Source organism: Haemaphysalis longicornis, unplaced genomic scaffold (genome assembly GCF_048455015.1).
Source record: "Haemaphysalis longicornis isolate Haplotype H1 unplaced genomic scaffold, Haemaphysalis longicornis Haplotype H1 scaffold_1, whole genome shotgun sequence".
NCBI classification, from domain to species: Eukaryota; Metazoa; Arthropoda; class Arachnida; order Ixodida; family Ixodidae; genus Haemaphysalis; species Haemaphysalis longicornis.
The window spans coordinates 135025222-135048155 of NW_027526203.1; positions in this window are offsets into that span (position 1 = coordinate 135025222).

Consider the following 22934-nt stretch of genomic DNA (forward strand, 5'->3'; position numbering starts at 1 on the left):
ACCGAGTCCACGGCTGTCGCTTCCTACAATTGATGTGTCGTGCGGAGGGAGAGTGAATGCATGAAAGCGAGAAAACTTGGCGCAGTGCCAGATGAGGGGGTGGAGATCGGCTGCGATGGATTGGTGGCAATAGGGACAAGGGGGGGCTTGCTGTGGATAAGCATGAGAGCTCGTGTTTGGGTTTTTCTTTCTTCGTCCTTGTCTACGCACGGTTTTTGTAAAAGTGTGCAGAAGTCTCACTTATTTCGTTCCTGGAGCTGTGGCCTCCAGAGTTTTGGTCCCGGATATTTTACTGACCAGGGAGCATTACAAGAGAACCTAAGTATAACATTGATGGCGGCATCAGCGAAAGAATGCAAAAGATGCCCCTGTCCTGTGTGTTGTGGAAAATACCACGTGGTCCTAATTTGGAGCTCTCTAATCTGGTGTGATTTATTGCCCTTGTGTACATTCAGCCGAACAATAAAAATATTGTAGTTTGGTTCCACTCAAGGCAAAATAGTAATTCTCTGTAACAAATACACTTATTACTACAATTGCCTTTCTGGATAGAGAAAACACGATACACTACAAATTGTCTTTCTCAGAGACTTGCCATCGAGCAAGATTTTGATGTCACATGCTCGGGAACATGCTTTGCATAGACGCAGTCGCTGGATTATTGGGGCTGGTCGCAAACTGCGACACAAAAAGCTACGCAGGGTTCCGACCACAATGAGGAAGCTGAAACGTGATAGGGTTTTTAACAAAACTTGTTGGGGGGCTAGTTGTCTCATTATTCTTAAAATTGTTTAGCGCAAAAAACCAAAGACGATACACAAAAAAGAAAACAGGACAAGCGCTTGTCCTGTCTCCTTTCTTGTGTATCGTCTTTGGTTTTTTGCGCTAAACATTTTTAAGAATACAGAAACGTGGTGTATACGTAATGCCACTCTGGCAGCATGAAACAACGAAGAACAGGTTGAACGACAACGAAAGACAAGGAGGCCACGCAGCCACTGTAGCTTCGCACGCCACTCCACAAGCGATGGCCAGCCCCTCATTCGCAGCGGCCCCGTGTCGCTCCGGTCGGCGCCTGTACAAGGGGCCGAACACGATCTGGTCGCGTTCTCCGCCGTGCGCCGGACTAGTGTCAACACCTAAATATTCTTACAGTTTGCGTTCAACGTCCGAACTCTGTCTAGTGATGGAAGGTTAGCTGTATTACTAGAGGAGCTCACGAACATTGGGTGGGATATCATATAGAGTTACGCGAAGTCTGAACAGGAGATGGCTTCATGGAGCTCACTAGCGGGCATATTCTGTGCTACAGTGGACCTCAACAGAAAAGCGAACACGCAGTGGGATTTTTAATCTGCATAAAACTAGCAGAAAACGTGGAGGAGTTTCTCGCCATCAACGATAGGTCGCGGCAGTTGTGATCAGGCTAAACAAGCGATACAGGATAAAAACCGTACAGGCTTATGCGCCGACCACCAGCTATAATGAAGCCCTGGACAGCTCGACCATATCGAATCAACCATAAAGAAGCCAAATACACAGTTCACGATTGTGATGGGAGATTGTAACGCAAAGGTTGTTAAGAGGCAAATGGGACAAATGTCAGTGGGAAACTTTGGAATACATAGTCGCAACAGCCGAAGAGCTACACGGGTGGGATTTGCAGGGAGAAGTGACTTGGAGTTGATAAACACATTCTTTTACAAACGAAAGAATACGAAATAGACGTTGAAACGTCCCGATAGTACAACAAAAACGAAGTTGACTTAATTTTAAGTGACGACCTACGTATTGTGCTAGACGTAGAGGGGCCCATTAGGATTGGGAGCAGCAACCATAGGAGAGCTAGACTAAAGCAAAGGCTGAATATTAAGAGAGGAAGGAGGAAACGCGTGCAAACTAAAAAAAACTGCAAGGGTTCAAAATAATTGCAGGAGTTCAAAATAACTCTTCAAAACAAATTCGCGCTTATCAACGAGCAGAACGACATCAGTGTAGGCACTTTAAATGACAACCTAATATTGATAATCAGTGCATCAGCAGCAGCTGTGGGTGAAACAACACGTAGGGAACAAACTAGAAAACTAACTAAAAAAATGAAGGAACTAATTGCTAAACTTAACTTAAGAACATAAACGTGTTAAGTACGCCAGATCAGATTGAAGTATCCAAGCAGCCGAAACTGATTAATAGAACTAAAACAAAGGGCATACACGCATGTAACATGGCAATGGTCGAGGAAATGCTGCAAATAGGGGATAACCTTGAAAGCAACTAAGAAAAAGTTAGCCATCGGCAAAAACTCCATGGATGTTCGCGCTCAGAGACGAGCAAGGTAACATAACGCACAAGTTGGACGAGATATAAAAGGAAGCAGAACGATTCTACACCAAGCACTATGCCAGCGACGTTCGACCAGTGGAAACTACTAAGAGTGCCCCCCGCACGGGGCACCTTGAGTAATCTTGGTGACGGTGAGTGGCGACACCGCGTACCCCGAGCCCCCCATACTTAAGCTGTCACCTACCGTGGCTAGAAGTTGAAAGGTGAAGGGTTGGAAGCCGTGAACGGTGGCCGTAGGAGTCTTGGTCAAGCTCCGGCCGATGGGCTCCCTGCCTGTCTACCAGGCAGGGAGCTCCGGGACCTGTTTGACTACCAGGGTAAGGTCAGAGGAGAAAGTACCCCCGTCTCCCTGCTTTCCAATGTATCATGTGGCATTTTCCAAACTACCCCCCCCCAGACGTGATCGGCCCCCGAAAAGGGGCCGCACCGAAGTTTCCTTTCCACCACTTCCTGACTTGAGTGCTCCGAAACCGAACAACTATCCTCGCTCCATCGTGATGGAATCTGTAGACCAATCAAAACCTCTTGCTTCACAGTCGGTATTTCTCATTTCAAAGTTTCTTGACGGTATTGCTGGAGGGTCGTATAAGGCCAAAAAACATCGAACCGGTGAAATTCTTGTCGAGGTCAGTAGCCAGGATCAGGCCAAAAAACGTCTTGCTCAAACCAGCATCGCCAATCTGCCAATCCGAGTCACGCCCCACCGCAGCCTAAACAGCTCCCAGGGCGTGATTTTCCACTATGACCTACTGAATGAAACTGAAGCCGATTTGCTGGAGGGCCTTCGTGGCCAGGGCGTAACAGCGGTCAGGCGAATAACTATACGAAGAGATGATAAACACATACCAACAAAGCACCTCATCCTAACCTTTGACAGGTCGAGCCTTCCGGAATACATCAATGCAGGTTTCATGCAATGTCCAGTCCGGCCTTACATCCCGAACCCGCGGCGCTGTTTCAAGTTCCAACGGTTCGGGCACGGCACGAACTCCTCTCGCGGCCGACTTACCTGCGCGAAATGCGCCCAGCACGACCACGCGTCCGAAAATTGTAACGTGCAACAGTCTCTTTGCATAAACTGCCAGGGTCCACACGCGGCCTACTCCAGGAAATGTGAAAAATTTCAACTTGAGAAGAAAGTCATAAACATCTAGGTAACCGAAAACATCACCTTCTCAGGGGCACGGAAGAGGTTCGCCTCCTTCCCTCTGAGCAGGTACGCCGACGCAGCTCGCCGGGGGGCGGAGCGGCGTCTTGTTTCGGCGGGGACCCAGTACCGAGAGTGGGACTTGGTCCCGCCCCCCCCCCCCCCCCCCCCTGGGTTGTCTCTTGCAGCCCAAGCCCCCTCCGCACCGCTCGCTGGGCCAGCAGCGGCTGTGGTGGCATCCACGTCCGGTGGGAGTGATGCTGCATCCTCCACTTCCGCTCCACCGTCCCAAACCACACGCGAGGGCACGGAGATGGAGACGGAGGCAGTCGCAGCGACCCCCTCCCCCGCCTCACTGCCTGTGCCATCTGTGGTGCTCTCCACGCCTTCGGCACTGGCAGCGCAGGCAAAGAACACCCGACTGGGTACCACGTCAAGGGGGCCCAGTCCGCTGGGCACCCCCTTGCCATCAGATGACGACATGGACGTCGAGCCCTCCCGGCTTTTATCGCAGCGGAAGGAACGGGCTGCGACGTCCAGGTCAGTAGAGAAGGCCAGAAAGCCCCTCCCAAGAGTCCAAGCACCGAAAGACCCTACATAAATAATCACACACCAGTAGCTCTAACACATCATAATGGGAAGAGAAAACATAGTTCAATGGAACTGCAGAGGCCTTCTGAATAATCTTGACGACGTGCATGAGATTTTGCATGCCAACCAGCCAAGTTTAATGTGTGTCCAGGAAACAAATCTGAATTCCAAACACACAAATTTCTTGAATAGTTACCTGGTATACAGGAAAGACAGGGATGGCTGCACACACTCTTCTGGCGGTGTGGCCATAATCGCCCGCAAATCCTTAGCATGCCACCCTGTCACCTTGAACACCGTCCTTGTGGCTGTAGCCATCCGCACAATAATTTTTAATAGGTTGATAATGGTATGCTCCATCTACATCTCTCCTGATCTTGCACTTCTGAGCTCTGACTTTGAGGCGCTGGTCGACCAGCTTCCTGAACCGTACATCTTAACAGGCAACTTCAATGCACACAATTCTCTTTGGGGCTCTTCTCGCACGGATGCCCGAGGTCGCCTGATAGAGAAGTTTTTAACATCCTCTAGAGCATGCCTTTTCAACAAGGAACAGCCTACTTATCATAACATAGGACACAATACATATTCAAATCTTGACTTGGCTATTGGTTCGGCAGTTCTCTTTCCATATCTTGAGTGGGGAGTGGGCACTTACCCATATGGCAGTGACCACTTCCCCACTTCACTAACATATATAGGTAAAGGCCCAAGCAGTTCATCTTCCCATAATAGGTTCAATGAAGCACGAGCTAACTGGAACACATTTACAGAGACATCGAAACTACACCACACATCCATAGGACACCTGCACGCTGAAGAAGCTACCCAACTCCTCACGGCGCACATCCTCGACGCCGCCGAAAAGTCCATTCCCCACGCCTCTGGTGCCCCGTGCAACCAGAGGAGGCCGTGGTGGAATGAGGACTGCAGGCGGGCGCGAGAGGCCCAGAACAAGGCGTGGGGTATCCTTCGTCGGTACCCACATCGGGTAACCTGATTTTGTTCAAACGGGCCAAGGCGTTCGGAAAACGTGTGCGCCGTGAGGCAAAACGAGAGAGTTGGCACACCTTCTTGACATCCATTAATTCATACACGGACACAAAGTCTGGACACGTATACGTAAGCTCAAAGGACAACAGACACAAAGCCTGCCCCTGGTTAGCAGAACAGGGGACACACTTGAAGACCAGGCTAACACACTTGCACAACACTTCGAACACGTGTCCAGTTCAGCACACTACACAAGCACTTTCATGAAACACCAAACATCTGCAGAAAAAAGCCCTTACAAGACAAAGACAAATCAAATACTTTCTACAACTGTGAATTCACTGTCTATGAGTTGAGGGTTGCCATGAGCACGTGCAAACCTTCAGCCCCAGGCGCAGATAAGATTACATACACCATGATACAACACTTACACCGAGACACTCTTGAAACACTCTTACACCTATACAATAAAATATGGCTTTCGGGGCACGTTCCACGCTCTTGGAGGGAGGCCATAGTAGTTGCTTTCCTAAAGGAAGGGAAGGACCCTTCTTCTCCCACCAGTTATCGTCCCATTGCCCTGACAAGCTGCCTGTGTAAGCTCCTCGAGAAGATGATAAACAGGCGACTTGTGTACTTCTTAGAGTACAATGGTCTTCTCCAGAGCTGCCAGGCAGGCTTCAGGGCAGGGCGATCTACCAGCGATCGACTCGTTGCATTAGAGGCGTATGTCAAAGATGCTTTCCTCCACAAGCAGTACTGTATGACAGTCTTCTTTGATATGGAAAAGGCGTACGATACTGCTTGGCGGTACGGCATCCTCAGCGATTTGAAGTCCTTTGGCATGTCGGGTAACATGATGAACACGCTTGCCAGTTACCTATCTGGAAGAACGTTTCGCGTGCGAGTTGGAACTGCACTTTCTAGGGTTCATGTGCAGGAAAACGGTGTGCCCCAAGGTGGAGTTTTAAGTTGCACTTTGTTTATTGTGAAAATGAATTTTCTTCGAAAGGCATTGCCACCGTCGATTTCACGTTCAATTTATGTAGACGACGTACAATTATCTTTTATGTCTTGTAACTTGTCTGTCTGCGAGCGGCAAGTCCAGCTTGGTGTGAACAAGCTTGCCGGCTGGGCAGATAGCAACGGTTTTAAATTTAATCCAGGAAAGTGCACTTGCGTTTTGTTTTCCAAGAGGCGTGGTATCCGGTCGGATCCTGACATTCAACTCAATGGTGTCTTGATTCCTGTCAAAAAGGAACACAAGTTTTTAGGCATAATCTTTGACGAAAAGCTCACATTCATCCCACACATAAAACAACTAAAACATAAATGCCTAAAAACAATGAATATCCTGAAGGTTCTGTCGCACATCTCTTTTGGTGCTGACAAACAACTTCTTTTACGTGTTTTTACCAGCTTGATAGGTTCACGATTGGACTATGGTAGTGTTGTTTATGGGTCAGCAAGTAAAACATACCGCAGAATGCTGGACCCTGTGCTTCATCTAGGGCTCCGCTTGGCGCGTGGCGCCTTCCGAACTAGTCCAGTTGAAATCCTGTATGTAGAGTGCAACAAATGGAACCTAGAACATCAGCGAGCATACACCTCCTTTATGCTTTTAAAATTTCATCGATGCCTCACCATCCTTTTAAATCCGTTTTTCATGATAGATCCATGAGTGAACTCCTTTTAAATCGACCATCGTTCTCTGCGCCCTTCTCTTACAGAGTTTGTGGGATTCTACATTTCACACACTAGTGATTTCCCACCCCGCAGCCATCCGCGCTCAGCAAACATGCCTTGCGAGCGCCGGCTGCGGACGGGTCCGTTGTTTGCGGAGACAGACAAAGGCAGGAGGCGGCGAGGGCAAAACATCAATGGCAGCATTTATTGCAAAGTGCAAATCAAATACACTGCATACAGACTAATCGTAGGCCATAACGGTAACATTGGGAGCGAGGCATAAACAACGCTAGAGATCGAGATGGTTCGACTCACCGATGGCATACCGGAGCAGCGGAGCGCTGCTGATTGCGAGCGCGGGTGCAGTCTCCCAGCTCGTGCGGGCACGTCCCATTGTGGCGCGTTCCCCAGGTCAGCACCAGCGCGCCGAAACGTCCGCGCGCTACCGGATCCCCAAGACAAGAGCGAGTCCCCTCGTCATGCTACGTCCCACCAGACTTCGCCTTACGGTGGCGCTAGTATCGAGGAAGAACTGGTTCTCGGGTAAGGCAGAGGGGAAAAGGGTCAACGCTTCCACCAGGGCGAAAACAAACCGTCCGGTCGCTGGCGCCCTCCCGTATGGTTCCTGTCACGTGAGCAAGGCGCGTGTGCACGCCGGCCGCAACGGGAAGCTAGCCAGAAAAGGGGTTCGTGTGAAAGTCGCGATCCCCACATCCCTCCCTCCTAAATTACTTGCGTACGCCGGTGAGAGCTGACTACAGGACTAGAGGCGACGAAAAGTTCGTTCGTCGATTAAATCGTTAGTCACTGCATCGTGTTGCCTACGCCGGCTTCCACTCGTCCAATGCCACCGCTGGTAGTGTACCAGCAGGCCCGGTCGTCGCCCGCTGATGTCTGCAGGGGGGTAGCTCCGGGAAGAATCGCACCAGCCAACCCAAGCAAGCGTTGCTCAAGTGGCGGCACATCCGTGATGGCCCGTGGCCGCCGAGCGACCAGACTGCCGACTCTCTCAGTCAGGCTGGTGACGGCATGCCGCACCGCACCCCTTCAGCAGGCTCGGCAGCTCGCCCGGAACAGTACACAGCAGCATAAACACGCTCCGTCATGTGGTCCAAGCCGGGGTGGCTTAGCTGCACAAAGAAACTCCCCGCACCTTCAGTGTACGGCAGAAAAAAATAGCTCTCCGATCGCACCGCCTTTGTGGCGCGATCCTAACGACAACTGCCGAGTTGTCAGCATTGCCATCGCTCTGTTAATGTCAACAAAGCCCAATAAATAGTCCAAACCCTACAATGTATAGGGCAGGAAAAAAACAGGCTGCAGTAGCCCTTTGATCCCATCGATCATGTGGTTCGATGTCGAATATCACAACTGCCAAGGCTTCGGCATAATTACCAGCTTGTTAGCGTCAACAAAGCACGCCAAATTGTCCTAACCCTGCAGCGTGCAGGGTAGGGAAAATACGAACTCGATTGCATCGATAACGTGACACAATCCGATGGTTCAGCTGCTAAGTTTCTCAGCAATGCAACCGCTCTGGAAATGTCCACAGAGCTAGAACCTGTTCTAACCCTATACGGTACAGGGCACAAAGAACACACACGGTCGCATCGACCGCCCGGCGCGATGCTTAACCACACAAATGCGAAAGCAGTATTTGCTCGCATCAGTAACACTTCATTCATACACATGAACGCGGAAACAGTATTTGCTCCCAACGACAGCCCTATGTTCACACACATGAACACCGCTTGCGTAAAAAATGCTGAAATACGTTTCAACACACTGGCGCTTAGTTTACGTGAACAGAGCTTGGTCTCTCGAGCCGAACAAGAGGGCTCCTGCGACGTTACAATCAGCGGGCGCAAAGTTTGCCTCGCGTAATTCTCCCCGTCAGTGGAAGAGGGATGAGACCCCCCTTCCGTCCCGTCGCCCGCGTGGCGCGACAACAAAAACAACTACGCTGCGGAAAGCAGTTTTTCAAGCAGCGAGGGGTCAAAGCAAGTCTTTCCTGAGGCGGGAGAGATTCCTTTCTCTCGCGCGAGGCGATCAACAAAAGAGGGGGAGCGCTCCATGCGCCCTCGCATTGTTCCCAAGGTCGTGCCTTCTCCGGGAGGACCGGCTGTGAAAGCCTTCGGGTCACTCATTTCGGCAAACGACCCGCATCCAAAAACACAACAAAATAAAACCGACCAAACGAAAGAAACCCTGAACGTGCCCGTACGTGCAGCCGTGAGGAGACATCTGCTTTTTAGGGTCCTACACGCTCGCTGCAACACAAGCAGCTTATGAGCGAGCGGCGCCTACCGCATTCCGCGGTATCGGAGCGCCCATGCCAGGCTGCAATACCAGCTAGCCTTTTGCGGCACACGTGGCCCAGCCACACGGCTCCCAGAGCCTCGACTCCCGGAGTCGACAAAACAAAAGAAAAACTCGGACCCAAATTGCAGCTTCCGTACACACTCACTTCGGGCTGACACAACGGCGCGGGCTCCCGGCCTCACGTGGATGCAAACTCGGAAACCCTCGTTTCCAAAACAACAACTTCCCGACAAAAATTCGGAGACCACGTGTTAATTGGCACCGATGTCCTGCCACATACACGATTACTGCAAACTCGGCGCTTAACAAATTAAAAACGCTGCAGCAATAAATCATTCGCCTCACTCTCAGGAAAGTTCGCCTCTGCTAATAACTCGCTCCAATAAGTTAGGCCTGAAGTCTGTTGTCTGTGCTCGGATCGTCCGACGCCAGAACAAAGGATGCTGCCGTGCCTCCTGCTCGTCTCCGCAAACAAGGCCTCACGTTGGGGCGCCAGATGTGGGATTCTACATTTCACACACTAGTGATTTCCCACCCCGCAGCCATCCGCGCTCAGCAAACATGCCTTGCGAGCGCCGGCTGCGGACGGGTCCGTTGTTTGCGGAGACAGACAAAGGCAGGAGGCGGCGAGGGCAAAACATCAATGGCAGCATTTATTGCAAAGTGCAAATCAAATACACTGCATACAGACTAATCGTAGGCCATAACGGTAACATTGGGAGCGAGGCATAAACAACGCTAGAGATCGAGATGGTTCGACTCACCGATGGCATTCCGGAGCAGCGGAGCGCTGCGGAGTGCGAGCGCGGGTGCAGTCTCCCAGCTCGTGCGGGCACGTCCCATTGTGGCGCGTTCCCCAGGTCAGCACCAGCGCGCCGAAACGTCCGCGCGCTACCGGATCCCCAAGACAAGAGCGAGTCCCGTCGTCATGCTACGTCCCACCAGACTTCGCCTTACGATGGCGCTAGTATCGAGGAAGAACTGGTTCTCGGGTAAGGCAGAGGGGAAAAGGGTCAACGCTTCCACCAGGGCGAAAACAAACCGTCCGGTCGCTGGCGCCCTCCCGTATGGTTCCTGTCACGTGAGCGAGGCGCGTGTGCACGCCGGCCGCAACGGGAAGCTAGCCAGAAAAGGGGTTCGCGTGAAAGTCGCGATCCCCACAAGTTAGAGAGGAAGCGTCAGAGCTTGCTGTCTCCTTTTTAGACACCATCCAAAGTTCTGTAACAGATTTCATAGCACCATGGCATCTCCGCCCTGTATCATGGGACACGTCTTTCACACATGTAGATAAAAACCGAGTTCCAACATGTGCAATTCAGCAACACTTCTTCTATTTTCAGGAGAAGTATCAGTGTTCTGAATTTTATACGGATGCCTCGAAGACTTCCACCTCTGTGTCCTGCGCTCCGCGTGGACCCGGCCTTAATGTCCCTAAAACTCTGAACAGTTATACTAGCATCTTTGTGGCAGAGGCTTATGGTGTACTTCTTGTTGTTAATCATATACTTCAAAGCCACATCCCAGAATCCATTATCTATACAGATTCACTCAGTGTTGTTCGGGCACTGTCATCAACAATGCCTTCGAAAAACCACGTTGTCAATCTGATCGTCAAGGGTATTATGTCTGTGTATGTACGCAAATTTGAACTGGTTGTATGCTGGGTCCCTGGCCACTGTGGTATAGCCGGGAACGAAGCAGCGAACACGGAATGGCTGCTGCTGCTACACTCTTGAATACAGTAGACATAACCACATTACCCTACACCGACGTGAAACCACACATCAGACAACAACTTCGCAAAACATGGCAAACACACTGGAGTGAACAAACAGACAACAAGTTACACGTAATAAAACCTCACTTGGGACCATACACCACCGACACACGCAATAGATACTCTGCAGTCGCCTTGGCCAGATTACGGATAGGGCACACACATGCAACGCACTCGCACCTTCTCACTGCATCTCCAAGACCTCTGTGCAGCAGGTGCGGAGAGGCCCTATCCGTGATCCACATCCTCATACAATGTAAGGCACTTCACACAACACGACACAAACACTTCAGAGAACTCTACAGACAACATATCCCACTACATACATCGCTGTTTCTAGGTGACGATGCCAGTGTTTCTGTGAAACGTGTGTTTCATTATTTGTCAGACGTTAAGTTTTTAAGCCTCATTTCCTATCACGCATAATCAAATCTGGCCCTATACTCAGCAAGGCTTGGGAGTGGGCTAGTTGGTGTTTTAGCATCTTGAAGTGCAGAGGTGCGCTGCCTGACACGAAACGTAGGACAGGGTTAATACCACAAAAACAGACAAGGTGAGGCGCAAACTATTAACTGTTTATTATCTTGTGAAGGGGGGCGGTTATATATGACGGAAATGAAGAACATGCACGAAAAAATAACAATAAAACGCTACACGTGACATGATATCTATTCCTCGTTTAAGAAACTTATTTCACGCGCCGAAAGCCGGATTGAAGGGGCGCTAACGCAATCTCCCTCCACTCCTGACAACATTGCATATGCTTCGTATATCTCGCGGGTAATCTTGTCTCTGGAGCGGAACAAAATGGTTGTCCCCTCAAAATCGGGCGAACATTTCTTCTCGCACTTAACATGCGCGGCCAAATTTCCATTTGCAGCCAGTTGCGCGCATGCATTCTTATGTTCCCGTAATCTGTCGTTGAGACAGCGGCCTGATTGCCCCACGTACGACCTACCACAGGAGAGGGGGATCTTGTATACAATACCCTCTGCGCAGTTGACGAACTGGCGCCTGTGCCGTGTGCCACATTCGAAACCGTTTTTCCTCTCTTGATTTGCAGCCTTGCACAGTCCCTTTAGTTTCAAGGGGGCAGAAAATACCACCGGAATATTATGTTTGGCGCCCACTTTCTTTAGCCGGTGCGAAACGCTGTGAATGTAGTTCATGACAACTGGTCGACTCTTAGGTCTTTCCTTGTTCTTCTCGGGGCTGTTCGCGTTTTTCACCTTCTTCAGCACATTCTCTGCAACTGATACAAGTACATGGGTAGGGTAACCACCCTTTTTCAGCCTTATACATTGGCGGTCTAGGCTGTCCGTCACAGTGTGCGAGCACGATTTCGTGATTGCCTGCGTGATGCAGGAAGTTGCAATTCCACGCTTAATTAATATGGTGTGGGACGAGTCATAAGGCAGCAGTCCCTTCTCCCCTCTCGTGCGGTAGGCCCAACATGTGTGAAATTCTTCTTCTTTTAAAAACAGGTCAAGAAATTGTAGGCACTTGTTTTCCGGCTTTTCGTGTGTGAAATCTAGCCCCACATGCAACCGGCTGAACTGTTCCATAATTTTAGGGATGGCACTGTCGAGGTTTGTTCCTGAAGGCATGCATACTAAAAAGTCGTCGACGTAGCGGAAACACCTTGTTACACCAAGTGGTGTCAAGTCCTCGAGAAGATTCACATCCCCTTTTGCCAAATAAATGTCTGCTAACACCGGAGCTATGCATGAGCCAATCGTGATCCCGTCTTGCTGGGAATAAACAGTTCCCTCGAATTCAATGTACACAGACTGCAAATAGATCCTGAGCAGGTCCAAGAAAGAAGGAACACTAACACAAGTTTCATTCTGGAACTTGACTGCCCCATAAGCGAGTATGCAGTCCTCTACTTCCAGTAAAAGACGTTCTTGCGGAACACTGTAAAACAGGTCTTTCACATCTACTGAAAAACAAGACACTGGGGGGAACTGTCCAGAAAACTGATAATGTCCTCGGAGTTGCGGACGAGGAAGGGGTTGTTGACATGCAGTTTGTTCAGGTGGGACTGTAGGTAACGAGCTGTAGCCTGCTGCCACGTTGCCTTGTCTTCGACGATAACCCTGAAGGGTGCGCCCTCCTTGTGGCTCTTCAAAGTGAAGAAAGGACGCAGGCAGAGTTCCTTAGCGGACTTGATTCGTTCAGCCAACCTCTCAAGTCCTGCCTCCTCACAGAACTTCCCTGCTGATGTGCGGACCGCTTTTAAAGCTTTCTGTGATATATCTTCCGGTCTCTGAAAATTCTTCGACAGAGCATCATGAGCCTTCGCTTTATATAGCTCATTGTTTAAAACTGCAAATTCACCGGTCTTGTCGGCCTGCACTAGCCGCAAGCTGCTTTCCCGGAAAAACGTTTGTGTCCGTTTGAAAGCCGTTTCCTTCCTATTACCTTAGCATTTCCTTGGCATTTCCTTTCTATTACCTTGGAACAGCCCCGAGAAGAACAAGGAAAGACCTAAGAGTCGACCAGTTGTGATGAACTACATTCACAGCGTTTCGCACCTGCTAAAGAAAGTGGGCGCCAAACATAATATTCCGGTGGTATTTTCTGCCCCGTTGAAACTAAAGGGACTGTGCAAGGCTGCAAATCAAGATAGGAAAAAAGGTTTCGAATGTGGCACACGGCACAGGCGCCAGTTCGTCAACTGCGCAGAGGGTATTGTATACAAGATCCCCCTCTCCTGTGGTAGGTCGTACGTGGGGCAATCAGGCCGCTGTCTCAACGACAGATTACGGGAACATAAGAATGCATGCGCGCAACTGGCTGCAAATGGAAATTTGGCCGCGCATGTTAAGTGCGAGAAGAAATGTTCGCCCGATTTTGAGGGGACAACCATTTTGTTCCGCTCCAGAGACAAGATTACCCGCGAGATATACGAAGCATATGCAATGTTGTCAGGAGTGGAGGGAGATTGCGTTAGCGCCCCTTCAATCCGGCTTTCGGCGCGTGAAATAAGTTTCTTAAACGAGGAATAGATATCATGTCACGTGTAGCGTTTTATTGTTATTTTTTCGTGCATGTTCTTCATTTCCGTCATATATAACCGCCCCCCTTCACAAGATAATAAACAGTTGATAGTTTGCGCCTCACCATGTCTGTTTTTGTGGTATTAACCCTGTCCTACGTTTCGTGTCAGGCAGCGCACCTCTGCACTTCAAGATGGCCCTATACACCAGCCATCACCATTATCTTTAACTGATTTTCCTATGTTCGGTTGACACGTTTTTTTACCTACCTTTTTGTGGTAACCACTTCACTTCATTAAATAAACGTTTCTCTGGCGCTCTTTGCACTTAGTCGGCCTTGCGCCATAAAAACCCAACCATCATCATCACTAAGAGCGCCGCATTTGTCACCTGCAACATTTTTTGTCTTTAGCTGTTTTTATTGTTGCGTTGTCGACTTCATTTTGAATGCAACCAATTATATTTCCATTGTCGCATACTAGGCCAGGTCTCATTTATTTTTTGGTATTCTTTGCGATGTCCGCTTTCTGACTATCGCCTAGTTTGTGTATTCAACTGGCCTTCTCTCACCTTTTTTGTCTTCTGTATGCGCCCCAGACGCCTGTTTATGCACATGTACCGCCACTTGTATTTCCTTGTTGCGCAAGCTTCACGGTTTCCATTATTCCTCGCCAGCGGTTTTGTGAGCCACGTGCGTTGGTATGGTGGCGCCGTGCGCTGATTGATTGACCGAGTGATGAGGTGATTGATTGATTGATTGATTGATTGATTGATTGATTGATTGATTGATTGATTGATTGATTGATTGATTGATTGATTGATTGATATTGGTGTACCCTTTTGTAACGATGTGATGGCGTGTCCCCTGATGACTGATGTACTGTGTTCAGCGCCATCCGGCGAACAATGAAGAAATAATCTCTCTGTTCCGCGAGCAGACAACGTCCCGTAGCATTGCATTCGGCGTAGTATGAATATCAGCATGAAAAAGAACGAATGGCCGCTATTCAGTTGCAATGCGATACAAACAGCCAAACTGTACTTTAATAAACGAAAAGGCTTCGCAGGGGTGACAGGAAAGCGATTCATCACAAAACCAGTTGTATTCAAGCGCGGGACTGTGTCCGCGTGGAATGAACACGGTGTCGCTTCAACTTGAACACGGTGTCGCTTCAAAGTATGGCTTCAACTGGACGCCAGCGGTGCCGCCCAAATGAAAGACAAAAATAAAAAGACAAACCCGGGTACCCGCTAACGATAACCGTGGGAAAGAGAAGGTGCAATATTTTCACCAATGGAAAAACTCCCCATCTGTGGGGTCCCGCGCCCCACCAGAGCTGAACATGACGGCGTGGTGTCCCAACGGGCGTCGGCAACTGTCTGCTGACTCCGACTTGCTCAGCTTTAAATTTCGGTCACCGCATACACGCCCTTATACCAGATATAATTAGCATAACCCAGGAGTTTGCGGACAGCTTAGTGAACAAAAGGCCGGCGAAAAGACATTCACGGGCTTGTAGAAACGAAATCTTCCCGAGTAAACTCCACCACTCCTTCTCGGCGTCAGGGAGTGATTTGATGCCCGTTGTGTGTGTAGAATCGTGGCGAAACTTTCGTGTGCATATTGCGACATCGGTGACCCCCAGGACATACGTTTCCAAGAGCGCGAAGACTCAGGTTTGTAGAGGCAGGTATTTTTAACTGTGACTACGCAGCAAAACTCTATTTGAAAACGCAGACACTATAACAAGTGTTCGTTGGTTGGGCTGAACAAAATGTCGCTCTTTGTTTTTTTTAAGCGTTTATAGGGTCATAGATGCGCGTGAGAAAGTCTTCACGAAAGCCTCTATATGTTTATTTAACTCCTTTCTCCCTTGCATCGCTGAACTTACATGCACAGGATTAGACATGGTAGAGGGCACAACGTGAACTATGATTTCCCTAAGTCGTTCCTCTCGCATTCGTAGAGCCGGTGAAAAAACCACCTATTGGAACAATGAATATCGTTTCAAACCTGATTGAGTGGTACCCGATGTTCGTGTAACTAAATGCCAGACTACGTAGTTTTGCTGGTGCAGTTATCTATGACAGTAAAACATTTTGCCGAACAACCTCCACTTGAACTCGTTTCCTTGGACGTATACTGGGGTAGAAACAGATCTACAAGTTGTACAGGACTAAATGTTCGAGATATCTGAGAGTCATTTCGATAAAAACGTAGATGCGGGTCCCAATTGTGGTTGCTGTGTGTCCATCTGATTATTGTTGTATCTCTGTGTACCATAAACGTTTACGTTACTTGTGTTCTCATTTTAAAGATTTCTTTATAGTTTGCCGGAACGACTACGTACAAAGAAAGCATGCATACAGGGGAGATGCTCTGTGTATTTTCTGGTGTATATACAGACTTAAAATGACACCGGAAGGATATTTGGGGAGCTACAAAGATAAACACTCGTTCCGATTTGTTGAATATACGTCAGCACACATATAAATAAGTCACAAAAAGTGTACAAGCTAAATTCAGCCTGGCCAAACGAAAAGCCAAATTCAGCTCATCAGATCAGAAATATTTATACGTGAGAACACACACCGCAAATTGGGTTGTCTTGTTCACGGTTGTTTACATACATGAATTCAACCCACAAGATGCGTTCCCCGCAACCACAGCACGCACCACGACCCTTCGAAGTCTTCTTGGTCCATGAGTTCAGGGTGGATTTAGAAGAAAACTTTCGGTTTGACTGTGACACTGTTCCCATTTGGAGACTGGCGCATGCTTCCAGCAGAACAGCTCGATTAAGCTACTTTTGCGGCAAAGTCCTTGGCGTTTGTTCCCTACTCCGTACCAGCGGTCCCCAAAAACCTTTCTCAGGGTCCTACAGTGGTGTTCTTTTATTAAACGAATGCTTCTCTTCATCGGCCTCAATGAGCGCGCACTGAGACTCCGTGAGACGGCTTTTCTTTCGTTTCATTCGAGTAGCCGGCTTTTTGTCGTCCTATATACAGTGATGGTGAACCTTGTAGAGCGAAGCTGTATATCTCTCGGTTTTCCATATAGCGCGCGCGGACAAATGTTTCGCCTCCAGAGCTAGCATTTTGTGTTGCCGTCTTGAAGGGATTCATGAGGGACGTTTTGGGTGGTGTCTTTCCCGTCTGAGCACGAGGAAATTAACGATAGCCACTTTACGCCTGCACGGGTTCAGGGTAAAGGGCGGGCAGCCAGGCTTCACGCAGTCATCGATCGCATGCGCGTTGTGCTGGGGAAAGATTTCAACGTGAACACGTCCCTAACCGATGCGACCTGACTGCTGTCCTCCGTGGTCGAGCAAATTGGGTTGGTCCATGGAGGAACGAATACTCAGGAGAGCCCCTATCATCCCAATGCATTGCGAAAGTGTGAAGGATGTGACGACATTTTTGTTGGGCCAATAGACAGCGTTGCCTAGTTTTTTACGGCTGCGGCGGCTAAACCTGGCAAAATGCCAGGTTTAGCCGCCGTAGCAAAATTTTTTACAGCGCTTTGACGGTGTTTTCCACGCTACGTTGGCAACACAGCGCGGCAGCCGCTGGGTCGGCGTCGTCGTCTGCAATCTGTGCACTACAGCTGATTTCGCAGCGTTTCTTCTACTGCCATTTCCTTTGTGGTCTAATGTTCCTTCGAAAGTAACAGACGATGGTCAATAATTGGCATGGTTGGTTAGCCATTATCCTGTGGTGATATCTCGTCGATTCGCGCAGTGGTTTCCCATCCTTATCGGTCTGCCGGTGAAAAGGTGCGCGTTGGCAGCTTCGGCAGCGTCGACCCACTTTCTGCGGCGATTTGCTTCAGTTTGGAAGCGATTCTCAACGAACACAAGGCAAAGTGAGGCAGACACGTAGTGCTTCCGTTTTGCTCGACAAATAGCGCATGGGCGAATATACTTACTTGTGAAAAGTGATGCCCAAAATAGCCGCAACCGCGAGTGCAACCGGCAACCCGGCACGCAACAGTGAGACATCTTGCAAAACACTGCAGCCACTTATTCGCGTGAAGTGAGATTAGACAGTTTTAGCTTCACGAGTGTACAGAGTTCACGTCCGCAAACGTGAACAGCGTACGTAGTCCACGCGCATGTAGTTTGCAACTCGTACGCGACGTACGCCGCGCGTAGGGTGCCTGGATGCCTAGCGCCATCTACGAACAGACACTGCAGTAGCCACTGGTGATCCCGCCAGCCTGTTGCTGTGAAAACGACAAACGCTATTTCGCCAGGCTTAAGAGCTGAAAAATTGTCCTTCTAACTCAAAAACGAAGGCCGTTTCTCGATTGAAACTTTGGGTAAGGGTTAGAATGGGGAAATTGAAGGCGACATCAACAGCTTATAACATGACGTCCACTAAGGAATAAGCGACGAAGCTGTTTCGCTGCGAAGCGGGAGGGCAGGGCGCCGCCATGTTGGTCAGATCAAACAGGAAACAGCAGTGGAGAGTGTGAAAAAGTGCAGTGCTCAGTGGGCTCATCGATATGGTGGGTGTGGATTCACAAACGTGACGTCAGGGCCTCTTCTAACCTTTTCTTTCCTCCATGGGTTGGTCTGTACACAGACAGTACGACGCTTACGTGTCTACGGCGCTGTAGCGAAACGGACAGCCAATTGTGCTGTGTATTTATTTATTTATTTATTTATTTATTTATTTATTGCCCTTTCTACTAGCGTCCATATGCGAACGTAAACGTGTCCTGACTTATTTGACGCCACCATCCCGACCTGCTCCTAGTTCAGCCGAGTGGCCATCCTGATGCTAATAAAGTTTCATTCATTCATTCATTCATTCATTCATTCATTCATTCATTCAATTATACTTTTATTTATCTATTTATCTATTTATTTATTTATTTATTTATTTATTTATTTATTTATTTATTTATTTTAGAACCCTAAAGAACCATCAGTGCAGTACATTGGGGGGGGGATGTTGTTATACAACCCAATTTCAAGGTATAAAAAAGAAACAAATATGTACATACCAGTGTACGGAACAGCGTTCCTGGAACTAGTTCCTTTTTGGAGGAACAGAGGAACGCCACCGTTCCAGTAAGGGTCGATGGAACTTTAACGGTAACTCGTTAGCTTTATGAAGGAACGGCAGGAACGGCGTTCCTTCTGCAAACGTTGCATTGCTAGGTTTGGCGGCTCCGGTCTTTTCGGTACAGGATGTTTCGGTACAGGGCGTTTCGGTACGGTCTTTTCGGTGCACGGACATTTCTGGACACGGGCGATTCGGGACATGGGTGTTTCGGGACACGGACCTTTCGGGACACGGGTGTTTCGGTACAAAGACGTGTTTTGCCGAGCGCTTTAGGCTGGGCGCGTCGTTGACGTGGGGGCTATTTATTATTTACGTGGTGGTTATTTATTACAGATGTCCTTGTTTGCAATTATGTGTTACTTTAGGCAAGGGGATGGTTATACGGCCTTGCCAGAAAATAAGGCCTTGCCAGAAATGCGTAATGACTGCGCCGGTCAATACGTTCGTAAACAAGGTACAATCGACTCTCGATAATTAAAAGTGGCATAATTAAAGTTTTTCGTTCATTGGAAGTGATGTTCTGGTTCTGGAAATATACGTGCAATCCAATGAGTAAAGTTTTCCGATATGCTCAAGCTAACACCAAAACATGCATCGTGTAATTGCACGAAATTTTAAATAAAAAGCATCGGGGTGGCAGTCATTTCTCGATGAAATTCAAAATAGGTGCCATCGCAACCAAGGCCGCGTGCAGCTAGATCAGCTGAGACTGGCGCCAGCGTACGCATCCCTCACTCTTCGGGTCCTCAACCTTCCTTGTAGCGCACAACTCCGTGTGAGCGGTTTGCGTGCTGGACACTACACGCTTCAAGTCTGAACTATCAGGGCAAACCATATCGTGCGCCAGAATTGGCGATGAATGTCGAGCTTCTCAACAAAATAAAAAAAGGGACAAGTGTTGCGTAATAATCGCAATGCTCTTATAATGCGTTAATTCGAAGTTTTTTGCGGTCTCCATGGACTTAATGTTAACGGGTGAGGTTTGGTGACTGTTAGAGGGAAAGAGGTTCCCAGCCTGCACCACATATGTATCGCAGGGGATGTTAACGGGTGTCGACCGGGTTCCGAAATTGCTATCCAAAGCGCATTTAGTAATTCATTTCGTAACATCACTTTTATTGCTACTCTAAGAGCCTCGCTGCCTAGTCATCTCAGCAGAACTGAGTGTCAAGTTTTTTGACGGAGCTGGCATATTTTGGTACGAGGTATGCCCAGCGCAACCAGGGGTGGTTGTTTTGGGTTCCAGCATTTTTTACAATGAAGCTCCCAAACGTTAAAATATTCCGGGTCATATCCAACACATCAACGGACGTTTTTTGCAAGGCCGTATAACCATCCCCTTGGCTTGAATAACGCAGAAATACGAGCAAGAATATCCGTATAAACAGGTCTGATTTACGTGCTTGCACGTCCCACGTTAACAACGCGCGCCACTTTTCCTGCCCCAAAACCTCGCCCAAATTCGTCTTTGTACCGAAAAGACCTGTACCAAACCGCCTCGTACCGAAATGTCCTGTATCGAAACGCCCGTGTCCCGAAACGCCCGTGTACCGAAACGCCCGTGTCCCGAAAGGTCCGAGTACCGAAAAGACCGTACCAAAACGCCCTGTACCGAAACGCCCTGTACCGAAACGCCCTGTACCGAAACGCCCTGTACCGAACCGCCCTGTACCGAAAAGACCTAGACCCAGGATTTGGCTGTTTTTGATGCGAAGGCTCGAGTACCAAAATCCACAAGTCGCTACTGTATTTCTCTTCCTACAAGCTGGCCAGTTTGCCCACGCCCTTCAGCGGAACGTGCTTTCTCGAAAGTCAAAGGCAGAAGAATAACCACGCAGCGGGCCGCAGCTTGTCCTTGCTTTCATGGCGGCGGAGCTTACGGTGCGTTCGACGGGTGAATAGCGCAGCCGCGCGAATGCTTTTCACCTTTCATCGTTTCTCTGGAAACCCCAGGATGCGCGTCTGGCCGACAGAATTGTTCCCTGAGGGGGAAAGGTTGTCTAAGTCCGAGCGACGCTGCAGGTTCCTTGTGAAACTACCGTATCCGTATATTGTCAGAGGTAATTACCACATTAGTGCCCGCGAGGCGCGGGTGCATTGCTATGCTATGCTATGAGGTTTTGAGGGGGGGGGGGGGGGGGAGTAGATGGGTGAAAAGGGCCCGAAACTGTCTGGCGTGGGGTGGGTTCAGCCACCTTGACCCCTCACGCGTATACATGAGCTCCATTCAAAGAGTCGAGGCGAGGGGGCCGGGGGATTGCCGGAGAAGGAGCTACGGTATTTTTACGATTCTAGCGTGCCCCTTCTTTTGCTAAAAGCTAGCATTAAAATTTGTGTGCGCGTTACAATCGGGCTCAAAACCGAAACAGGTTTTAAATCGGCCAGCAACGTTGCCATAGGCACCAGGTCCTCCCAAACTCCAACTCAATCCAATAAAAAAATCTGTCAATATCACGCGAGTGAATTTCGGCGCACTAATTCCTGAATGACACATCTTGGTCAGCTGTTAAACATTTTTCTACTACTGCAATTAGCCCGTCACACGTAAAATTATGAAGTTCAAGAAACTTGAAATCGCAAAAAGCTTCAATGTTCCCCGCTACTGTTTTATTTACTGCAGGAGCTGGATAAGCAAGTTTACGAAGCACAATTTATTTTTGGCTGCCACAGTTGCACGCGCAAAATAAAATCTCCTTCTTCTAGGTAAGTATTGTAATGTATTTTCCACCTGCTCGGTAAAGCCAACGTCCAATTATTTTTTCGGATTTTCCTGCGCGAACCTATCCGCGCGGTACAATCGGTGGCACGTTAAAATAGTGCAAATACGGTATTCAGCTCCCCACCACCCGCCGACTCAGCCCGACGAGCGCGTCAACCCACCCCCTGCCTGCGAGTCGAACGGACTCGCCCCAACGGCTTTTCGACTCACCGCGTCCGCTTATACATGAGTGCGTCGAGTCCAAAAAACCTCTTTATTTCAACTCAACGCGCCCTCGTCGGGTCAATGTAAACGGAGCTAATGAATATTGCTGGGCGCGCCTCAGTACCTCTGGATGCTGTTCTGCTCGAAGATACAAAGTACGAATCCAGTTTGTCACGGCGCGGTCTCTGGGTCGGCGGGAATGGTCGACGGGAGTGCCAAGACCTTTTGTATTGCACGCGTCGTGTTGACAAAGGACAGGAATTTAGTCATTGTTGGGCATAATTTCGTCGCGTGCTGTATGGACAATACCTCAGAGAAGCCGCCGGAACGTGGGCGGTCAGTGTTGAGAGTTAGTTTAGTTGGTCGGTTTCAACCTGTGCTTTGATTTTTTATAGTGTAAATTTTTTTTACGCACGGGATTGTGCTCGGCGTTATTTCATGTGCTTTTCCCTTATGCGTATTTCTAACCATTTCTATTTCTATATTTGGTTGTTTACTTCATCCACTACCCTCATTGTGACTTTTATTTTTATTTTTTTCTTTACTTGAACTTGTATTGTGATCCTTGTAGCCATTACTTGTTCTGTTGTGTTTTGTTACTAGCACATTTGTGCTGTATGATCCGCACAGCTTCACTTTTGTAACCCACTTACTCAATTCCCTGCAAAGAGCCTGTAAAATATTTTATATATCCTGCAATATTGTAATAACCATTCACTAAACGCCTATGTATTGTTCCTTTCGACACAGTTTCCTATGCAAGAAATTTAATTACGTTTCGGCATGTAACTTTTTATTTGCACATCTGAAGCGCAGTAACTTTACTGCGCATTTGTGAGACCGAAGTGGAAATTGCCTTATGTGTTGCCCGCATAATAGACGAGCACAAAAATCGCAGTTATACATGCCTGGAGTTTGTCCGATGCTCCCTGATATGGGGCGGCCTGCTGCACCTACCTAGGAGCGTTTCTTTGGATTCTTTTCATCTCCAGATAATCTGCTACCGGCGGCGTCCCTATTCGTATAATATACGTAGTGTGGTGTGAGTTTTAAATTTCGCACTTCATTTCGCCTCGA